Genomic DNA, 5,659 nt, shown 5'->3' with positions numbered 1-5,659 from the left:
GTATTATTACATTTTAACACCCCACAGGCCACCGGTAGGGTGTGTGGCAGGGGGTAAATGCACGGCAGACTAATTTTTATCCGAATATGACCCTAGCGTGGTCGGGAAATGTTATTCTTATCCCTTATCGTTTGTGGAAAAAATGTATTAAATATCAATCGTAGATAATAAAAATATCTTTATCTATCTGTTCTACACCTAATATCTATAATTTTATTGGCATTATCGCGCCTACCACGATACGATGGGGATAGGTTAAAATAGATTTTTAACATCACTACTAAAGAGACATCCTTTCAATATATAAACGTAATTTGTAATTCAACCTGACTCCTTGAGTGATTCCCAGCCTAGATCTAATATTTTTATTGCCACTAAGTTTATCATAACAACGTGTTACAAACCTAGCTTTGGGCAAGCCTTTAGACACCCGAATAACCCGACCCGGAAATTATTTCATAATAAAATATAATCACTAATCTTGTAATCACGAGTGTAGGACATGCCTCTCGCAATGAAACAAAAACTCCGAAAGATGTCTCCAAGTATCCAACGCATTAACACACTAGACACACTCAAAAAAACGACTAATACCAACTCCTCTGGTTACGATGAAGTACTTTGAAATTGAGCATGCGACCAGGAAAATGCAGCCATCTGATTATAATTAAAAAACTTTTGAAATCATTGAATCTCGAGTAAAATTAGGTCCCACCGAGATTTGAACTCGGATCGCTGGATTCAGAGTCCAGAGTGCTGACCGTTACACCATGGGACCGCCGTCGTAAAAATAATTCCGGTTGTCTCATTATTTCATTGGGATTTCTTCATGAAGCTTGGGAGGGGGGGATGAAAGGTTACGGGGCTTTGGATAAATTGAAGTTAAGCATAACGAAAAAGTTATTCGATAAAATTTAATCTATACTCCTTTTTAATTTACCAAAAATTCATTGTATCCGAAGCGTCCCTATTTTAGTCTTTCTTGAAGAAACTGAAGGGAGTAATGGTTAGTACTCTGGTCTCCATGACCAGTAATCTTAGTTCAAATCTCGGTGGGATCAGCTTCTATCGAAGACGCTTTTGATATTATTAATTTTTTCCCCTAGTTTGCTTTTCATTACGTTGTGTGTGACGTCATATTATTTTATAGGAATATGGATTCTTACAAAAGGAATTATTGAATAGTTGTAGAGTTAGTAGAGTTTGAGACGTCACTTGTGGGGAAGCGATTCATATTAGAAAAGAAAACTTTGTTCTTCCACATATATATTATTGTACACGACCTAGGTTTCGACTTACGAAGGAATTATCGTTTGGCAGAGTCATATGATACCTAATAAAATTTAAGGTGAATATTTAAATTTTCGGGCGTTTAACACTGTTAACTGTAACTTGGATAAAATCTCATTGTACGAGGGCGATTCGAAGAGTAAGGTTTCCTATTTTCTCATGAAAAATTGAATGTATTCTCAACTTTGTGTAAATCGTGGGAAAGGCTAAGCATTTAGCTATTTTTCTGCATAGTTGCCTTGATGATAAATCACTTTTTGCATCCTTGTAACCAGCTTTTTAATTCCGACGTCGTACCTTCCTCCCGCTGCGTCACGAAGCCAACTTACGATTGCTTCTTGCACTTCCTCGTCTGACTTGAATTTTTGTCCTCCGAAGTGTTTTTTGAGAGCGGAAAACAAGTGTTAGTCGCTGGTAGCAACGTCCGGGTTGTAAGGAGGGTGGTCGATGATATCCCAGCCGAATTCATTGAGTATGGTGGTCGTTTGATGTGACACATGTGGACGTGCATTGTCATGATGCAAACACACTCCTTTGGTGAGACACCTTGTTGTAACCGAGGACCTCCGACACAGATTCTGCACGGAGAAGTAACGACTCTCTTCATTAAGGCCTTTATTTATCTCATGAAGGGTAATTCTCCGGTTATTGCGCACCATCTCGTCAATTGGAGCCACCGTTGATTCCGGCAAACTCGGCCGCCCCGACCGCTGCTCATCGTGGGCGTTTTCCCGGCCATCAAAAAACTCCGTGCCACTTCCGCACGTTTATGATCTCCATACACTTCTCACCGTACACTTCCACTAAATGGCGATGAATTTTTATCGGAGAAGCGACGAATATGTAGAAAAATGACTAAATGCTCAACCTTTCCAACGATGTACGCAAAGTTGAGAATGAATTTGATTTTTCATGAAAAAAATAGGAGACCTTATTTTTCGTATCACCCTTGTAATATCATTTACCGCGGTGACAAATACTCCCTTTTGCATACTTAGCAGTGCTTGGTTTGTGTTTGGTGACTTTGAACCGAATTTATATCAGTGACAAGTGACAGACTAAGCTTTAATTGTCGCACGGGAGATAAATGCTCAACTTATTGTTGAAAAAAGTTGTAAATTCTGTTTTGCCATTTCCATTTACCTTAATCATAAATCAAAATGTCCTAAAATAATAGTATAAAACGGATCGGAGATAAAATGAAATTCAGCATCGACACACAATGCATCAACTATTGAACTTTGTTAGCATTAGAGCAAGAACCTTTGCAAATAAATTGTATTCTCAAATCTAATTTCAATAAATGTAGAGTTAAACATTTTAGACGTCATAAAGTTTGACTGGTCCATTTTGTTATATAAAACTAACGCTTTTACCATGCGTACCTCTATTTGCATTTTTTTACTAATCAAATAAATAGACTTACGAAATTTGCAATGCAATTGCAAATTTGGTAAGTCTATTTATTTGATTAGTAAGAAAGTAATATTTCTTTCAGTAATTCTTCTTTATTCGTTTTCCAAAAGTCGAGTACGAGTTACGCTCTTTTTTTTCAAGCCAGAATATAGAAAGCCAATTTCATAAAATCTGTGCCAAGAAGTACCAAAAGCTATGGACCATATAATATGGCTTAAGTATGACTCCATTTCAATCATCATATTATGTCTAACTTTCGCAAGGATTGTCAGTGAAGTAACCCCGCAATGACTTCATTTGTTTTTATTCCACAAAAGCAAACTGTGACTCGCATAGAATTCCTCCTCTTCGATGACTTTCCTCAGAGTGAGGATCCCTCGAACCCGTAAACTATACGTTCATTCCAGTACGTCAAAATTCTTATCCCTTGTGTTCGTAGTTCTTTTGTAAAATTCTAAATTGTTCGTAATATTTTGAAAATGGCTGCTAATGACGTCTGTCTGTTGGGTCAGCGGTTACGACACACTAGCACCGTTGATCGCTGCTTCGAAGTGAGCGATATCGGTTATGCTGTGAGAATTTCATCATTGAATGTCGCAAGAATGCCATCGAACGAGGATTAACCGCGGGAAAAAATTAATTCAGGTTTCATCCATGACAGTAAAAATCGACCTAAATTTTGGGATAACACCCAACCAATACTTAACGAAAACTTATTGCACAGAAATTCATCAAATGTCGTCTAATTTACTTTCTTATTGGCAGAAAAATAAAAACGTAAATCTTTCAGGTTCGTTTCAATCTGAATTCTGAAAATATTATTCCACAAAAACGCCGAGTTACGAATTATATGTATTGCGTATGTTGGACTAAAATCTCAGGTTATTAGCATTTATTGACGCAAGTTAAAAATGTACGAGATTATTACTAGGAAATAACCGAGCTGTTACATTTATATACATCATATATGTATAACCTTATAAACACTTCCGAAAAATTCTCCTTCTTTCTTTAATTTACGGAAAAAGAGCTGTTTAACCTTCAATAAAACTTACCGTTTTACTTGTGTGCTATTGCTCCAAGTTATATGTCCATGGCAACAGCGTCAACAAGTTTAGGATTCCAAATAAACAATATGGCGTGTTTCAGGAACGACATTTTCTCTACTCACTCGTATATCTATTCGTTTTATCCTCACCGAAGTTAGTGAGCACTGCAGCCGAAATTCTGTCGGGAAACCGAAGAGGAAGCGCTTACAGTGTGGCCTCGCCTTAAGGTCCCACAACAGGCCAGGAACTTATTCATCCATGTATCATCCACTTTGACTGCAACAATTCCCGTTTTCGATTGAGTCCTACACCCAGAGTGGGGTGATACAGCGGGCTTCGAACCAAGGGAAAGGGGGAGAACGATTACTTCTTTTTCCCTCGGTTCGAGAATGCATGCATCTCGCTTCGACGACAGGCTTTATGACTCGAAAATTAAATTAGATGAAAAATGAGAGGGAGGGGTGAGTTGGATGAATCAGGGGGTGTCTCCCTCCCTCTTTGCCTCTCGCGCCCCTCTCCACCCCCACCCCCAGCCCCCTAATGCCTAACGCCATGCCGTCGTCCCTTTCCATAATAAACGCGCGTTCGGATGAAACCTTCCCTCCACCAACATTCGAAATTAAAAGTCTCCGGTAGCCATGTCGAATGCATGATGGCAAGGGGTGCTCTCGACGGGCTATGCCAAGCAATGGGACCCCTCGATCGACAGGAGGAGTGAGGGAAACCCATTTTGTTTGTTGCTTCAGTATGTCTTCAGGAGATCTGAGAAAACTTCTTTTTTCCTTACTTACTTCCTTTTGAACATCGGAAGCTGGATTGTTTAAAATAGAGCCAATATTTCCTGAATCCTTAATCGAACAACACAATATTACCATTGCGTTATCGTCTCTTTAGACTTATGAATGAAAAGATTCGATCTTAATTGTGCACAATTTCTCTTAATTATGAACTGAATGCATGTGAAGAACTCCATTTAATTATTATGTTCAGAAAAATACATACAATTCATTTGGTATTAACATCATCTAAAGAAACATTAAACGAGGTAAGTCTCCAACGAAAAAATCTAACCAAAATTTTACTAAAAAAGTGGTATTTTGCTAATTAATTCCTTTCTTATAATTTCATATTCCCCATGCAATTGGTAGTCGGTCTCTTCTATCAAGTTCTTTGATACCGATGGCTGCATGTTGAGGGATATGATCAACATCATATCCCTCAAGCAGTACATATTGCTTGAAATGATAAATAATAAAAGATTAGACTAAAACGTATTTAAAGTCGACAAAATGGATGTGATACAACATAAGTAATGTTAATACCCATTAAACATCAAAGAGTATGCACCCAACGGAACTGAGGATAGGGTTTGAATAGGGATTTCCAAGCCTGAAGTAAGTCATGCTATGACTACATTTTAACATACAAAAACAAAGCTTTCAAAATTATGCCAAGACCACACTCGTCACTGGACTAACTTGTGGATGTGTGCATTTGAGGCTGTAATTATTTGAATTTTAAATTTGCGTAATTTGAACAGCTTTGCATGAGGTAAAAAAAATACGAGGGCACAACCTCTTATCGTGTCATTTTTGGACAATTGAAAGTAAGTACGTTGATTGAGTGAGTGTTCATACGAGGGTCATCCGGAAAGTAGTACCCGTTCGTGCCGCATGAAGTGCTGACGACGCGAGTAGCCGCTGGACGAGGTCAGATAGCTTCAGTGGCTTGTCTGCCTTCTCTGAGCCAAGTTGCGTGACGCTAGCATTGCCTGTGTTGTTTCTGTGATTGTTTACAATGTTTAAAAAAATTGAGAACGCCGCCAGTTGTGAAGTGAGGGCAGTGATTAAATTCCTCAATGCAAGAAACGTTCGCCCATGTGATATTCATCGCCAATTAAAGGA

The 5,659-nt window shown here is 38.5% G+C and overlaps 1 non-coding gene across 1 annotated transcript; it reads right to left on the bottom strand.

The window, feature by feature from the left end:
• Positions 1 to 706: 706 nt before the first annotated feature.
• On the bottom strand, positions 707 to 778 carry TRNAQ-CUG (transfer RNA glutamine (anticodon CUG)). Its single transcript has one exon. It is a non-coding gene; the product is annotated as a tRNA-Gln (tRNA).
• Positions 779 to 5,659: the final 4,881 nt, after the last annotated feature.

This window comes from Hetaerina americana, unplaced genomic scaffold (assembly GCF_022747635.1).
Source record: "Hetaerina americana unplaced genomic scaffold, ioHetAmer1.1.p SCAF_5, whole genome shotgun sequence".
In the NCBI taxonomy this organism is placed as follows: domain Eukaryota; kingdom Metazoa; phylum Arthropoda; class Insecta; order Odonata; family Calopterygidae; genus Hetaerina; species Hetaerina americana.
Note: the sequence above shows the minus strand (reverse complement) of the source record. Positions and strands in the feature narration are given on the sequence as shown.